Source organism: Muntiacus reevesi, chromosome 16 (assembly GCF_963930625.1).
Source record: "Muntiacus reevesi chromosome 16, mMunRee1.1, whole genome shotgun sequence".
Taxonomy (NCBI): Eukaryota; Metazoa; Chordata; class Mammalia; order Artiodactyla; family Cervidae; genus Muntiacus; species Muntiacus reevesi.
The window spans coordinates 3313431-3331712 of record NC_089264.1 but is presented as its reverse complement, the minus strand read 5'-3'; positions in this window follow the sequence as shown (position 1 = coordinate 3331712).

Sequence of the window (18282 nt, the reverse complement as noted above, 5' to 3'; positions counted from 1 at the left end):
TGAATGTTGAGCTTTAAGCCAACATTTTCATTCTGCTCTTTGACTTTCGTCAAGAGACTCTTGAGTTCTTCTTCACTTTCTGCCATAAGGGTGGTGTCATCTGCATATCTGAGGTTATTGATATTTCTCCCGGCAATCTTGATTCCAGCTTGTGCTTCTTCCAGTCCAGCATTTCTCATGATGTACTCTGCATATAAGTTAAGTAAGCAGGGTGACAATATACAACTTTGACACACTCCTTTTCCTATTTGGAACCAGTCTGGAACCATGTCCAGTTCTAATTGTTGCTTCCTGACCTGCATACAGGGTTCTCAGGAGGCAGGTCAGGTGGTCTGGTATTCCCATCTCTTTAAGAATTTTCCACAGTTTATTGTGACCCACACAGTCAAAGGCACAAGTAGATGCTTTTCTGGAACTCTCTTGCTTTTTCAATGATCTAGCAAATGTTGGCAATTTGATCTCTGTTCCTCTGCCTTTTCTAAAACCAGCTTGAACATCTGGAAGTTCACAGTTCATGTATTGATGAAGCCTGGCTTGGAGAAATTTGAACGTTACTTTACTAGCGTGTGAGATGAGTGCAATTGTGTGGTAGTTTGAGCATTCTTTGGCATTGCATTTCTTTGGGATTGGAATGAAAACTGACCTTTTCTGGTCCTGTGACCACTGCTGAGTTTTCCAAATTTGCTGACATATTGAGTGCAGCACTTTCACAGCATCAACTTTTAGGATTTGCAATAGCTCAAATAGAAGTCCATCACCTCCACTAGCTTTGTTCGTAGTGATGCTTCCTAAGGCCCACTTGACTTCACATTCCAGGATGTCTGGCTCTAGGTGAGTGATCACACCATCATGATTATTGGGGTAGTGAATATCTTTTTTGTATAATTCTTCTGTGTATTCTTGCCACCTCTTCTTAATGTCTTCTGCTTCTGTTAGGTCCATACCATTTCTGTCCTTTTTTGAGCCCATCTTTGCATGAAATGTTCCCTTGGTATCTCTAATTTTCTTGTAGAGATCTCTAGTCTTTCCTATTCTATTGTTTTCCTCTATTTCTTTGCATTGATCACTGAGGAAGGCTTTCTTATCACTCCTTGCTATTCTTTGGAACTCTGCATTCAAATGGGTATGTCTTTCCTTTTCTCCTTTGCTTTTTGCTTCTCTTCTTTTCACAGTTATTTATAAGGCCTCCTCAGACAGTCATTTTGTTTTTTTGCATTTCTCTTTCTTGGGGATGGTCTTAATCCCTGTCTCCTGTACAGTGTCACAAACCTCTGTCCATAGTTCATCAGGCTCTCTGTCTATCAGATCTAGTCCCTTAAATCTATTTCTCACTTCTACTGTATAATCATAAGGGATTTGATTTTGGTCATACCTGAATGGTCTAGTGGTTTTCCCCACTTTCTTCCATTTAAGAGATTGCCTGAGACCAGAGTAAATGAATACAGGCCCTGCACACACCATAATCCCTTGCTATACTACTCACCAAATTCCCCCAGGTGGAGACAAACTGCTTTCTCAGGACCGTGAGCCTGCTGGCCCCTCCCTCCTTTGCTTGGCAAAGCAATAAAGCTATTTTTTTACTTCACCCAAAGCTCTGTCTTCAAAGTTTGATTCAGCACCAGTGCACACCGCCTGAATTTTTGATATCACCTTTGCAAGTTTTCATTCTTTCTAAACTGAGTAAGTGATGTTAAAATTAATTCAAATTAGCTTCAGGAGTGAGTGATAAGTCTTTTTCTATCTCTTCTCTATGTTAATGTGAGAAAATGAATCTGAATCAAATGAAATTCTTTAGGAACAGTAACCCTCTGGGTGTTGATGTTTGTTTCCTTATGGAAGGAACTCCATTAAAGGAACACTCCAATCTCTTTTACCTGATGCTCCTCACCTCTACGAGGAAGGTAAGGAAACCACCATACTCAGGATAGGACTTCTGCTTTCACAACCCCATGGAGATACTATTTACACTGTAGTCTATAGACTCTTTAGGGAATTATCAGTGAAACTAACCCTTCTTTAAGGGTCTAATTAGCTACAGAGAGGTTGGTGTCCTTTGTTCTCAACAAATAAACTCAACAGGGTATAGTCTTATAGTTTAAGGGGGTAAATTTAATGATAAGGAGTAAAATTAACAAAACCACCTGTCTGCAAATCTAGGCTATATTCTCCACACGGTTTCCTCACAGATGAAACTGATATTTTTTCTGAAATGTATTTATTTTTTAATTGAAGGATAATTGCTTTATGGAATTTTGCTGCTTTCTGTCAAACCTCACCATGAATCAACCATTGGTATACATATATCTCCTCTCTCTTGAACCTTCCTCCCATCTCCCTCCCCATCCCACCCCTCTAGGTTGATACACAACCCCTGTTTGAGTTAGAAACCGATATTTTTGACTCTCATGTTATTTTATTCCAAATTCAGGCTCCAGGAAAGGGAATTTATTTAGTTAGTGAGCCTCCTTAAACATCAGTAATGGTTGGCTCTTTTTGTAAATCACTTCCAGAGTCCCATAAGAAGACAGCAGGTGTAATCTTGGCTGTTGGCTGTTATCAGAAGATAAACATAGGTGTCCAATGCCTGTGGAAAGAGAAATGGAGTGCTGTCTGCTGTCTCATTTTCTAAGACAGCAGAAGCCAATAAACTCAACTTTTACATTTCTAGCATTTCTGTATTGTTAGCATTAAGAAGTCTTGTACAAACAATGCAGTCATTCATTTCATCCAAATTAATGTTCTAGCTGAGCTGGAAGCTACAGTTTTTCACATGAAGCCTCTTTAACTAGATTGTCATAAGAAACATTTTGTCCACCTGGGACATTGCTGAACTAATGTGATACGATATATCAAGCATTGACAATTTGTCACTTGCTATTACAATGTTTTGGAAAACCATTGGGTATTAATTAGCAAGCACAACTAGTTCAAAACATTCAACAATAAATCAATTAATTTACTTTTAGTAGAAATAGTATGGATACTAAATACCTCCCAGGAGAAAATAGAAAAATGGGCTGTAATGTTAGACAGGTTAGTCAAAATAACATAAAAGAGTGTTGGGTAATTTCTCAGTTGTTTTCCGTGAGGCCTTTCTAACCACTCTTTCTAAAATTTCAACCTGACATTTTATAAGCCCCTTCTCTGTTTCTTTGTTTGCTTGCTTGCTTTTCCTTCTTGGGTGAAAGTGAAAGTGAAGTTGCTCTGTCATCTCTGACTCTTCGAGACCCTGTGGACTGTGGCCTACCAGGCTCCTCCATCCATGGGATTTTCCAGGCAAGAATACTGGAGTGGGTTGCCATTTCCTTCTCCAGAGGATCTTCCTGACCCAGAGAAGATCTTGGGTACTTATCTTCTTGGGTACTTGTCATTGATTAAAGTGATATGTATATTGTTTATCTTTTTTTCTCCAAAATACACACTCCATTTCTGTGTCTCCAGATCCTGGAACAATACCTGACACATTAGAGGCTATTAATAAACAGTTTTAAATGAATGAACAGATACATGAAGGACAAAATTCTGAAAAATTCTTTTAATTTTCTCTTCCTCGCTGTGAAGAAAATTGCCTTTTTCTGCAGGAAAGAAAACTGCTTTTCCCTGCCCCAACCTTGTCCCTGAGGAGTTCCTTTAAATTCACTCCATCACTCTGGTCTACATCTTTTCCAATAAAAACAATACAGACAGAAACGTGTGAGATTGTGTACCTAAAAACATAGATTTGTTTTACCTCTCTCACTGAGGAGCTGTTTAATGTGAGCCTGTTATCTCACTTGTGAAGTGAAAATACAAATACATTCACAAAGATGTAGAAAAGATTAAATTAGCATTGGAAAGTGCTTTGCAAACCTCAAAACCCTATATAAATATTTACAATAGCAGGCCAACTGTCATTTCTACAAGAGCTTTTTCTTCTGCTTTCTGCCAAATAGTATTCTTCAATCTCATATATATGTATTCTAATTGTAAATAAACCATTCCATGAACTCTTTATTTGGAAATGGACAGAATGGCAGTCCAGGGACTTCTGTACCGCTGACTATATAGGTAAAGGCCATGTCATTGGCCATCATGTGCGTGACTTACGGACCTCTGACAACCAGCTGTAAATCCATGAGCTGACAGAAAAGATAATAACACATTAAAGGGTTCAACAGCTAAAGAGCAAAATACCAGACAAAGCAAACAAAGTACATGCATGGTAAATAACAGCAGAAATGGAGTAAATGATACAATAGAAGGGTGCTAGAAAGATCTTTCCTTATTTGCTGTGGACTCTGAAACTACAAAATGAGATATTGATTTATTTGTTCCATGACATTTCTCTTCAGAGTCTTCTATTAGTGAGTAAATGTCATCTGAGAGAGACACATAAAAACCAGCAGCAATCTTCAATATCTTTGCATAAATTAGGTTTTATAATTAGCCCTCTCATTGAGAGTATGGAGGGTTTTTTGCTTCCAAAGTTTTTTTTTTTTTTTTTTTTCTGTGTTGAGTGTTAGTTGCAGTATACAGACTTCTGTAGCTGCAGAATGTGAGGTTCTCTCTAGTTGTTGCATGGGGGTCCCAGAGTGCACTGGCTCAATAGTCATGGCGAGCAGGCTTAGCTGCCCCACCAGGATTCAAAGCTGTGTCCCCTGCATTGGAAGGTGGACTCTTAACCACTGAACCACCCGGGAAGTCCCAAAAAGAGTATGTCAACCTATAGCAAGGTTCAGCAAGTTTTTTCCATAAAGGATCAGATAGAAAATATTTCAGGCTCTTCAGGAGATTTGGTCTTAACTACAACTACTCATCTCTGACATTGCAGCCGTCAAAGACAATAAATACATGAATGGGCATGGCTGTGTCCCAATAAAATTTTAGTATTTACAAAAACAGGTGTTGGACTGAATTGACTGCTGGGCCATGCCGTTTAAGCCCCCAGCAAGGTGTGGGCAGTAACCTGTGCCTGTTCACAGGCTGGTGGTAGCGCCACCTCTGGCACCAGCACCGCTTCAGCAGGGTTTTGCCCACTGCCTCAGGCACCTTCCCTGAGTTTGGCAGCGGCAGCCACACCTAATTCTGCAGCTGTGTCAAAGTAGCATTCTCAGCATATCCTCACGGCCAGCAGCCCCCCGCCTCTCCCTGGGATCTTGGTTGGAGCCTCTTGCCACCTCCACCCTCTGATACAGGCAGAGGCTTGCTAGCTGTTTCACTCGGCAACTGTCCCCACCCTCAGGTCTGGGCTGAGGCTTGTGAGAAGGGTTGTTGGTTAGTGGCAGTGGTTTTTGCAGTGAACTTTGTGTCTTGCCCTCTGAGCTCCCGCTCAGAGGAAGATGCACCCTGAGGCTCCACAGCGCCCCCTTGGCCCTCCTGTGAGGTGCTTCCCTAGGGTCTAGAAACTTCTCCTTCACTACTCCCTCCCCCACTGGAGGCATGAGTCCCCTTCCTGAAATACCTAGTGTCTTTTTGTGTCTTTATCTTTTGTCCTACCTCATTCTGAGGACATTGACTTGTGGACGTTCGTGGAAGTTTGGGGTCTTCTGCTACTATTCAGAAGTTGTGTTCAGTAGGAATTGTTCCATCTTCCGGTGAATTTTTGGTATATTTGTGGGAAGGCAGTTGATCTCCCTGTCTTACTCCTCTGCCACTTAATTGAGACCATTTTTAAGAGTCGCTTCTTCTTGTGAGGGATTCAGAATGACACACTCCTTAAATGAGTGTCCAGGGGATTCTGTAACTGTGATCTCTGAAGAATGACTATAGCAGAATCTAGATAACAAGAGGGCTCTGGCTAATAATGAGCTTGCTGTTGTTCAGTTGTGTCCAGCATTTTGCAATCCTGTGGACTGCAGCACTGCAGCACCTCTTCTGTCCTCCGCTATCTCCTGGAGATTGCTTAAATTCATGTCCATTGAGTTGGTGATGCCATCTAGCCATTCTCATCCTCTGTCATCCCCTTCTCCTTTTGCCTTCAATTTTTCCCAGCATCAGAGTCTTTTCCAATGAGTTGGCTCTTCACATCAGGTGGCCAAAGTATCGGAGCTTCAACTTTAGCATCAGTTCTTCCAATGCATATTCAGGATTGATTTCATTTAGGATTGACTGTTTTAATCTCCTTGTAGTCCAAGGGACTCTCAAAAGTCTTCTCCAGCACCACAGTTCAAAAGCATCAAATCTTCGGCGTTCAGCTTTCTTTATAGTCCAATTTTTACACCTGCATGTAACTACTGGAAAAACTAAGCTTTGACTACATGAATTTTTGTCAGCAAAGTGATGTCTTGCTTTTTAATAAGGAGTTTAGCAGCATCCCAAAGCCTGTTTCAAGGCTGCACTTGAAATTCTAGAATGTCTTAGCATTTTCTAGGCTTTGAAATGCATTTTGAAGAAGACCTTTGAAGTAACATGGATTAGTTTCTTGGGGCTGCCATAAGAGTGTACTACAAGCTAAGTAGCTTAAAACAAGAGAAATGTATCTTTTTGGTTCTGGAGCTAGAAGTTCACCCAGAAAGCTCCTGTGGAGGATTCTTCCTGATTTCTTTCAGCTTTTGCTAGCTCCAGGCATTCCTCAGCCTGTGGCAATGTGAGCCCATAACGGCTTCATCTTCACATGGTACATTCTTCTCTGTGTCCTTCCTCTAACAGACATCACTCAGGTTGTATTACCCACCCAAAGGCCCCTTCTTAACTTGGTTACATCTTAAAGACTTTACATAAGGTTACATTCACAGGTACCAGGAGTTAGGATTTCAATATTTTTGAGGGACACAATTCAATCCATAAGATAAGCAACAAACTTATACAAATTTCACTTGTGTTGTGTTGGGTTTTGAAGACATTTATTAACATTCCTTGCCACAAAGTAATCACATGTAGCCTTGGCTTATTATTAGGACCATTTGGGAGCATTTAAAAAACATCTCAGTGCTCAAGTCTGCACCATCAAGCAGTTAAATAAGCGTCTCTGGAGCTGACCCAGCATCAGAATATTGAAAGTTCTTAGATGATTCCAATATGCATCTAAGGTTGAAAATTACTGTAGCAGACACAGAAGACAACCAAGTGTAAAGAAAATCTGCTTTACTACTGAAGAGCATAGTTTCACCCATGAGGTCAAAATGTTTTCATATTTCTTTGCACATGAATCAAACTTAACTCCTCAGTGATAGAACATCTTGATAATAGCAGGCTGCCCCTGCAGGGGCAGAGCTTGGTCCAGTTGGCTTTTAGCATCTGGGCTGCCAGTGTTCAAGACTGGGGAGTGAGGGGATCAGGCTAAGTCAGCACACACAGAGATTTCAGTCACATCAATTGAATCAATCTCCCATGGAGAGTAGTGAGAGGTGGAAAAAAGAATGGAAAGTTACTGCTGCTTCCAAGTATCAGATACTCATTTGGTTTTCCCTTCTAAAGAAGTAAACATAATTTCCAGTTATAATTGCAAAAGTACAGTTAATTGATTGTTTTCATTCCCCACAAAATATTGTTAACCTAAAACTTAGTTTCTCCCCAGTTGATTCATGTGACTTTTAATGGACTCCCTTTTTCCTATCCAATGGAATCCTCCTCAAATAAGACTTTCTACAGGGCATGGAACATCCTTTTTATTTTCACAGCATTTTAACTATGATTATCCATCCAAGGAAGACATAAATTGATTGATTCCCTTATGACTGCCCGTGTTTTGCTCATGAATCTCAGGTACTGTGCTCTGAGCCAACAGGCATCTTTCTCATCCCTGTTGGATTTTAGATTCTGTTAGGAAAGACAGAAAATAGCAAGCAGACAATTAAATATTTTTGGTAGTGACAAGTGCTTTGGAAAAACATAAAGCAGAATCCAGAAGATAGTGTGACAAAACCCATGGGAGTGTGTGCTACCTACTGACTCTTGGCTTTCCACCAGGCCTGGTATCTCCCCTATAACTTTTCCAGGATTCAAAGAAGAAGATCCATCTCCGGACTGCCTTTTCACAGCTCCTAAACACTAGGAGTGGTTTGGGATCTACCAGGAAGATGTTCTTACAACAGATGGGGAACATTCAATGAATGAGAACCTTGCAGAACCAACTACCAGGCAAGTAGATGTGGGCATGTCCTAGGTACCAGAGCCCGCTGTCTAATACTTGCTTCAGAGCAGGTATATAGTAATAGAAAGTAGCAGTGCATCCGTTATCTCCTGACCTCTACGGGGTGTGGCCCAAGCTCAGGGGTGCTGTGCTGAACTCTTGATTTCTTTTCCATCTATTAACTTTGTAAGTTTCCAATTTTTAAAATAATTTTCTTTCTGCTTGAAATACCTACTGTCATTTCTGTTTCCTGCCCTAAGTAAAGGTGGCTTCTTGAAGAAAAAAAAAAATGTTACTATGAAAGTGTCAAAAATGAGCTGACCTCTGGATGGAGAAAGACCTCTGGATGAAGTCAGGGCTGTCCTAATGCAAGGACCAGGGGAAGAGAGTTCTAGGGGAAAACGATTAAAATTGCAAAGATGGGAGTTGAGTTCAACATGTCTGCAACACTGCATCAAGTCCGGCCCTTGGAAAAAATTGAGCGCAATGGTTAACACATAATATGGAAGATAAGCAAGGGTAGGATCATGTCAGGCCCTACAAGGCATGAAAAGATGGTACGATTTATTCTTAGATGGAAAGTTATTGGAAAGTTGTAATGAGGGTGTGACATAAGCTTTCTCTTGGGCTGAGTGAAAGTGAAAGTCGCTCATTCGTGTCTGACTCTTGGTGACCCCATGGACTATACAGTCCATGGAATTCTCCAGGCCAGAATACTGGAGTAGATAGCTTTTCCCTTCTCCAGGGGATCGTCCCAACCCAGGGGTCAAACCCAGGTCTCCCTCATTGCAGGCAGATTCTTTACCGACTCAACCACCAGGGAAGCCCTAGACTGAGAGTAGAACATAGTTGGAGCAATTATAAAGTAGGAAGACCAGTTTAAAGGCTGTTGCCATAATCCAAGTAAGAAAGAAGAATGTGGACAAAGATAGTGTGTTGGAAATGGGGGAGAAATTAATGAATACTAGATATTAAGATATTTTAAATATATTTTAAAAGCAATTCCAGTAGGATTTTTGATGTATTTTATTGGACTATTCCATGGAATTGAAATTAGGTAAAGCCAGAAGACCTTGAAAATGAATAAGGATCTTAATATTTCTGCTAGGAACACAAACATAAACTGAGACTGTCCTAAGCAAACTAGGTGTATAAAGAAGTATACACTTTAAGTATAAAGAAAATAAGCAATTCAAGAATTACACAAAAGTTCTAGTTTTAACCACTGGATGATAAGATTGTCATTTACAGGAAGAGAGGTGAGTGCAGTAGCTTAAATCAAAAATCCTCTCGGCTGGCCTCACGAACACATGACCCCTGACGTCACAGAGACACTATGCTCAGGAGGAGGTCTCCAAACCAGAGCTGCAGAGAAGATGCAGAAAGTTAAACTCACCCTAATTGTCTGAAAAGTCCTCATATGACTAGTCACAGAGCAGTTGGACTGTGAGTCTCAGAAGGTTGAAAAACAGATTGTCCTTTTGTTTTAATTCAGAATTGGTCTTAGATCTGGGGAAGCAACTAAACATGCAAGTGACAGTCAGTTATTCTTATTGGGTTTAGGCAAGAAGGTACCCTAGTGAACAGAAATGGGTATTGACTTGGATGCATGTTCTGCCATTACACACACACGCGCGCGCACACTAGGGATGGGGTGGCAAAGAGGAGGGTTTGAAAACACCAAAACTATACTAGATGCTACAGGTGACTAAAATTTTCTACTTAATTTCATTTGGGTAAACATACAAATATGCTTCAAGACTGTACTTTGAGGAAATGAAAGTAATTGCTTTTAAAAAATTACCTAAACATATCATTTTATAGCTAATTTGTAATTTTTCTTTTTCATTTTTGCTGTTTCTTATTTCCTTTCAATTTTTTATTCTCTCCCAACTTGATGTCTCCTCCCTTTGTAAAATAGCATGTCACACTGGGTTATTTAAATGTAAACACCATCATTAATATTGGAAAGAAATGTGGTAACCATAATTTCTACTTAATACTTTGACTAGTCATTTTACATAAGTCTGTTTTTAAATGAAATATTAGTATTTGAATATGGATATTAAATCTGGGTTTGATCCTGGTCAGGAAAATTATCTGGGGAAGGGAATGGCTATACAGTCCAGTGTTCTTTCCTCGAGAATTCCATGGACAGAAGGGCCTCACAGATTATAGTCCATGGGGTCACAAAATGTTGAACATGACTATGAGACTAAGCAGCACTCTTGAATAATAAGTAGAAAATTTGCTATTATTTCAATAATTTTAAAATAAATCTAGATTCCTGTAACTGGTTAGTTTTAAAGGAAATTATGACTAATCTGTTTAATTTTATATCATGTAAAATAACATAAAAAGTCTTTAGTCTAGCCAAAACATTCCCTATCTAGATATTTCTGTCATAAATTCTAAAATTTTATCATAATTGACTCATATTAGCTGTGAATTGACAACTATTACAATGCTCAGAAATAGGACACATCACATTTCTCTGATTTCTCTAAATAACTTTTAACAAGATCTGACCCACTTTCCTGCCAAATTGGTAAGAATTTTGTGCTCAGTCTTTTTTGGGATCCTGTCCTCCCTCTGAGAACTTACAGTGTAAAGGTCACTGGGCAGAACCCATAGCCCTTGAGTGTGAAACTCTGGTGCTTTCCTATCACCCTTGAGCACAAGGTGTGTGTGTGTGTGTGTTTGTGTGTGTTGAAAGGTGGTGTGGTGACCCCAAAAGTCAGCTTCTTCTTTGTGACTCTGCAAACTCAGTTAAAGGGCTGCACTCAATATGGCAACAAATTTGGGAAACTCAGTAGTGGTCACAGGACTGGAAAAGGGCAGTTTTCATTCCAATCCCAAAGAAGGGCAATGCCAAAGAATGTTTAAACTACTGCACAACTGCACTCATCTCACATGCTAGCAAAGTAATGCCCAAAATTCTCTGAGCGAGGCTTCAGCAGTATGTGAACCATGAACTCCCAGATGTTCCAGCTGGATTTAGAAAAATGAGAAGAACCAGAGATCAAATTGCCAACATCCATTGGGTCACAGAAAGAGCAAGAGTTCCCGAAAAACATCTACTTCTCCTTTATTGACTATGCCAAAGCCTTTAACTGTGTGGATCACAATCAACTGTGGAAAATTCTTAGAGATGGGGATACCAGACAGCCTCACCTGACTCCTGAGAAACCTATATGCAGGTCAAGAAGCAACAGTTAGAATGATAAAAACAATGGACTGGTTCCAAATCAGGAAAGGAATACATCAAGTCTGCATATTGTCACCCTGCTTATTTGACTTTTATGCAGAGTACATCATGTGAAATGCTGGACTGGATGAAGCACAAGCTGAAATTAAGATTGCTAGTTGAAATATCAATAACCTCAGATATGTAGATAACATCACCCTAATGGCAGAAATGAAGAGGAATTGAACCTCTTGATGAAGGTGAAAGAGGAGAGTGAAAAAGTTGGCTTCAAACTCAACATTCAGGAAACAAAGGTCATGACATCTAGTCCCAATGCTTCATGGAAAATAAATGGGGAAACAATGGAAACAGTGACAGACTTTATTTTCTTGGTCTCCAAAATAATTTTTTATGTTGACTGCAGCCATAAAATTAAAAGACGCTTGTTCCTTGGGGGGGAAAAAAAAAACAATGGCAAAACTAGATAACATATTAAAAAGCAGAGACATTATTTTGCCTACAAATGCCCATATAGTCAAATATGGTTTTTCCAGTAGTCATCTACAGATGTGAGAGCTGGACAATAAAAAGTCTGAATACTGAAGAGGTGATGCCTTCAAACTGTCATGCCAGAGAAGACTCTTGAGATTCCCTTGGACAGCAAGGAGATCAAACCAGTCAATCCTAAAGGAAATCAACCCTGAATATTCATTGGAAGGACTGATGCAAAGCTGAAACTCCAGTGTTTTGGCCATCTGATGGGATGAACTGACTCATTGGAAAAGACCTTGATGCTGGGAAAGATTAAGGGAAGGGAGAGAAGGGGACCACAGAGGATGAGATGGTTGGATGACATCACTGACTCAATGGACATGAGTTTGATCAATCTCCAGGAGATGATGAAAGACAGGAAAATCTGGCAGGCTGCAGTCCATGGGGTCGCAAAGAGTTGGGCAAGACTGAGCAACTGAACAACACCAACAAACTCAGTGGGTGCAGGACTTTGACCCCTGATCCCACAGGCTCACATCCTACTGCCTGGCTCATCTGAATTGAACTGAACTGAACCAAGTCATTTATACAGGGCAGTTCTTCTGGACCTTTTTTCAGTTCAGTTCAGTTCAGTTGCTCAGTCGTGTCTGACTCTTTGTGACCCAATGAATCACAGCATGCCAGGTCTCCCTGTCCATCACCAACTCCTGGAGTTTACTCAAACTCATGCGCATCGAGGTGGTGATGCCATCCAGCCATCTCATTCTCTGTCATTCCCTTCTCCTCCTGCCCCCAATTCCTCCCAGCATCAGGGTCTTCTCCAATGAGTCAACTTTTACTTTTGGCCAATTATCTTACTTCTTTTCCATACTTGACTTGCTCTAGGACCCTTCCCAATATATATGTGCATCTTTTTGCCAAGATGAATTCTAGTGTAGAGGCTTGTGGGAGGTTTAACAACACTAATGGGATGGCGCTCTCTCCTTTTTTGACCCCTGAGAAGTCTTTCTGTACATATGCGGTCAGGGAGATTTTCCTGATGTCCTGAGTGCTAGACATGTCATCTTATCTCTTTTCCAGCAGAGCTCAGCTCCTGCCACTAACTTTGCCCTTGAAGTGTCTAGGGGAAACAAAACTCCAATTTACTCCACTTAACAAATTCCAGCTGCTCTGCCCAGAGGTCCATCTGTCTTCTCAGTTCAGTTCAGTCACTCAGTCATGTCTGACTCTTTGTGACCCCATGGACTGCAGCACACCAGGCCTCCCTGTCCATCACCAACTCCCAGAGCTTACTCAAACTCATGTCCATCGAGTCAGTGATAGTATCCAGCCATCTCATCCTCTGTCGTCCCCTTCTCCTCTTGCCTTCAATCTTTCCCAGAATTTCCCATACATTCCATATTATGTCTTTTCCAAGGAGTCAGTTATTCACATCAGGTGGGCCAAAGTATTGGAGTTTTAGCTTCAGCGCTGCTCCTTCCAATGGACATCCGAGATTGATCTCCTTTAGGACGGACTTGTTGGATCTCCTTGCAGTCCAAGGGACTCTCAGGAGTCTTCTCCAACACCACAGTTCAAAAGCATCAATTCTTCAGCACTCAGCTTTCTTTATAGTCCAATTGTATATATAGTCCAACTTTATAGTCCAATCTGTCTCCTACGTCACTCTAAATCCCTGACTTCCCTAACCTCACCCAGATATGGGCAGTTTTAAGACAAGAGAAGGGGCAAATCACAAAGTTTTTAAAAATAATTTGCTAGAATATGAGCTCAACTGAGGAGGGTTGATCTGATCTTCTTCACTATCTTCGCTATCTCCATGACCTACCACATGTGAGCAAATAGCTGACATTGTAAATATTTATTGAATTAATTAATTAATTAACTTAAAGGAATAGGAGATAGTTATGGATATATGAGTTTCTTTTTCTCTTTTTTTCTTTTTAGGAACATTTGGAAACTTTTGCTAGCATAGTTTATCTGCATCTTGCAGTAGGCTAATTAAGAGCTCCTCCATTGCAAACACTATTCACAATTCCTAATATTTAGCCTCGCCTCTGCCTTGAAGGAACAGCTCTCTCTCTCATGGCCAACCGTACAGCCACTTTGAAGTCTTCACTGAAGTCTGTCTTTCTAAATTAGCCCTGAAAACTGCTATTAGATGTATTTTGGGTATTTTACAGTTGCATGTTTTTATTGATGCCCTCTGAGCCCTATCTCTTTAATTAATGAATATTTATATCATTGTTGTTTTCAGTTAGTAAGTTGTGTCAAACTCTGCAATTCCATGGACTGCAGCATGCCAGGCCTCCTGTCCTGCACAATTTCCCAGAGTTGGCTCAAAGTAATGCTCATTGAGTTGCTGATAGCTACCTAGCCACCTCATTCTTTGCTGCCCCCTTCTCCTTCAGGATAATTTATCTCCTGAATATCTCCATCAGGATATTTTCCAATGTATTGGCTCTTCACATCAGGTGATCAAAGTATTGGAGTTTCAGCATTAGTCCTTCCAATGAGTATTCAAGGTTGATTTCCTTTAGAATCTATTGCGTTGATCTCCTTGCAGTGCAAGGGATTCTCAAGAGTCTTCTCCAGCAATAAAGTAGATAAAATAAGATTGCTTTCACAGTCTTTTATGTAACTTTCAGTTATAACTTGAACTCAAGAGAGTAAGTGTGGCAACAACTCTCATTCAGTTTAGGAAAAGTAAGCCTAAAGTGGAAGCAGTAGCCTAACTTTTAACACCCGGCTGTGTAGGTATAGTGCCTGCCTTCCCTTCTCTGTGGTTGTAAGAGGTATGCTTTGTGTTACATCCCAACTCCCTACAGGCAGTACAATCCCAGGCTGTGTTTGCCTGGGAATGTCTGAATATTATGTGCCAGGAGCCAGCACACAAGATCCCACCCATGACAAGGTCGTGAGGAGAAGACCTGACAAGCAAGGCGGATCAGGACATCAGGGATTTCAAAAAGCTGCCCCAGTGCTCACCTTAAAGATGATCTCTGTCTTTCTGATGCTTGCTATATTAGACTACTCCTTGATTTCTGTGACACAGGCAGAAGGCCTTCCCTGATCTCTCTCCAAACAGAATCAACTTAGAACTTTAATCAATATGTCCCCCTGATGGTGGTATCCTATAAGATTATCCAGGATGAAAGGAGTGTTTCAATTTAGACCCCTTTGCTGGCATTCTAGCCTGCCTGGCAAATGTGTACTAATGCACATGACTGCTCACAACACCTTAATCATAAACAGCATAAAGAACCTGATCACACAAAAGGCCCTAATAGGTACAGAGCCCTTTGGGAGGTGAGGAAGCCCTATTAGAGAGCATAAAAATTTATTCTAAAAGTGGTTATAGTTAAAGATTTAGAAAAATAAGAGTTCAGAATTGTTAATTTTAACCAGGAATGATAAACAGGGGCTGCCTCACCGGAGCTGCAGAGTCTTTGTGTGGTAAACCTTTTAGATAAATTTAACTGATAACTTCTGCAAAAGGACTGACCTTTGTGTTCATTAAAGAATAGATTACGGAAAACAGCTTTACATTCACCTAGGTCCTAAAATGTCAATAGGCCCCAAGGCCAGAAGATAATGTACAAGACTCTTACAAAGAAGTATGCAGAAAACACCCTGGTTTCGTGTAGGACAAGCTGATATAATATTAAACTATCTTCCCCTTAAAAATGTATTAACTTAGAAAATAAAAGCTACGGTAAAAAATAAAGATTTTCCAGACTCTGCTGCACCCCCCGGCTGGTCACTCTCTCTCTCTCTGTCTCTCTCTTTCTCTCTCTCTCCCTCGCAGACTTGGCCCTATCAAGGCTGGTCTCTTGTTCATCCCGAGGGTACCCCCTAGATCCTGCTGAGGCTGGACCCGGGCAATTATGTCTTTGAAACAACATAAAATTTAAACTAATAGAACATTTATTCAGAATAATCAAGTTTTTACCTGTGTATGGTTGGTCAAGCTTTATAACCAGAACTTCCATCCAGAAACCGACCTTTCTTGGATGCTTCCTCATTCCTAAAAAGGCTTCTCCATCCCCAGTGCCAGGGGTATTTGATTGTACATTTTTATGGGTGTCGTTTCTTTCCCTTCTAATACCAAATAGTTTCAGATGTAACAGAGTCAGCAGCTTGACTAAAGAATTTATAGAAGTGCCTTTGTTTCCTAACCCTGCCATAATGAAGTCCCAAAACTTGGGTAGCTTTGGACAACAGAATTTAGTGTCTCAGAGTTCTGGAAGCTGGAAGTCCAAGATCGAGGTGTCAACCGAGCTCAAGTTCTCTCTGATGGCTCTAGGGGGAAATGCATCCCTGCCTCTTCCAGCTTCCGGGGTCCACTGGCAATCCTTGGTGCTTCTTGGGTTGTAGATGTAACACTCCAGTCACATGGCTGTCTTCCTCCTGGGGGTCTTTATGTCATCTTCCCTCTGTTTATGTCTGTCTCTCTGTACTAATTACCTTTGCTATTTAAGGATATCAATCCTACAAAAATAAGACCCAGTCAGTAACTTAATCTTATCTTGATCAACTCTACGATCAAGGGTCTATATCTGAATAAGTTCACATTCTGAGATACTGGGGGTTAGGACTTCCACATATATTGCAGGGATCGGGGGGGGGGGGGGCACAACTCAACCCACAACACACAGGAAGGATGAAGAGGGGACTGGGCATCATTAAGAAAGATGGTGAGAGCTGAGTTTCCTTTGTGCCAGATTAAAAAGGCCAAGGAGTCAACTACACCCCCAGCCCCCACTGTGTGGCCAACCTTCCGTTGGCCCTGAGTCCATGTTCCCGGGACCGCTGCTCTGTTTCCTGCTACTCAGGGCAGTGGGTTATCTGCAGGTACCCACAGCTCTCTGCCCTGGCTCTCAAGCTTCAGCATGCATCAGAATGACCTGGAAAGTTCTGGGCCGACATCAGCGTTTCTGTCCAAAAGACCTAGAATGGTGCCGAGATGATCAGGTCCCAGTTTCCCAGTAACAACACATGGAAAACCACTGCTTTAGTGTAAATTGGGATATGGTAAACAACAAAATCTTATCACACTTATTAATTTATCTTCTAATCCCGCTCACTTGAATGGAATGTCCCATCCTGACACATGCTATAGGCCCCCATCAATTTCAGTACAAAGTTTTTCTAAACAAATGTGAAGTCATATTGTCAGACATGATCGTATAAAATTCCCTCCCAGAACACCTCCAGTCTGTGCTTACCTTCTGCGTTTATCTTCTGTAAATGCTGACTTAACATCCTTGAAGACTCAACCTTCCCTCAGCTGCCTCCTATTCAGGCCGTTTGTCTAGCTTTAGTATTCTTATTTTTAACACACCAATCTGACATTATGTCACAAGTACCTCAAATTCAGTCTGTTCAGAACTCATCTCCAGCTTCACCTGCCCCTTCCTGCCTTGTTAATGGCCCTCTAGTCACAGGACTGGCCCGGGCAGATCTCTCTGACTCCCTGAGTCATTTGCCAGGCTGACCATCCTGCCTCTCCAGGCCACCACTCAGCCCTGCCATTTTTGCTGTGCCCAGCATTCAGCCCTCAGCTCCTCGGCTAGGTCATCTCAAGTGTTACCACCTCACCCCTGTCTTCAGTTTCCCTGACTCCAAGCTGGGGTCCATCCAGACCCCTCCAGGTGGCCAGTGCTGGGGGACACAGCTCTGGTCCCTGAGCTTCCTGCTGGGAACCTTCTGTGGTGCCTGTACTGAAAACTCCCAGCCAAGCACTCAGGGCCCCCTGCATTCTCACCCTCCCCACCTTTCCTTAAATTATTTTTTATTGGAGTATACTAGTGTTCCAATGTTGTGTTAGTTTCTGCTCTAGAGCAAAGTGAATCAGTTTTATGTGTACATATATCCCCTCTTTTTTGGATTTCTTTCCCATTTAGGTCACCACAGAGCACTGAATAGAGTTCCCTGTGACATACAATAAGTTTTCATTAATTATTTCTTATACATAGTAGTGCATCTATGTCAATCCCAATCCCATTTCTTCCCACACCCCTCCATGCCATGGTATCCATAAATTTGTTCTTCAGCTATGTCTCTATTTCTGCTTTGCAAATAAGTTCTTCTGTACTATTACATATGTATATTGCTCGTGTGCATGCTAAGTGGTTTCAGTCATGTCCAACTCCTTGCAACCCCATGGACTGTAGGCAAGAATACTGGAGAGGGTTGCTATGTCCTCCTCCAAGAGATCTTTGCCACCCAGGGATCGAAACCATGTCTCTTACATCTCCTACATTGGTAGACTGATTATTTACCACTAGCGCCACCTGGGGAGCCTACACACACACACACACACACACGTGCACACACACATATATATAGTACATATAGCCCATTTATATATATATATATATATATATATATATAAGCTATTACAAGAAATTCAGTATAGTTCCCTGTGCTATATAATATGTCATTTTGTTTGTCTATTTTACATATAATAGCATGTATATGTTAATCCCAAACTCCTATTTTATCGCTCCCCCCACCTTTCCCCTGCGGTAGCCATAAGTTTGTTTTCTTA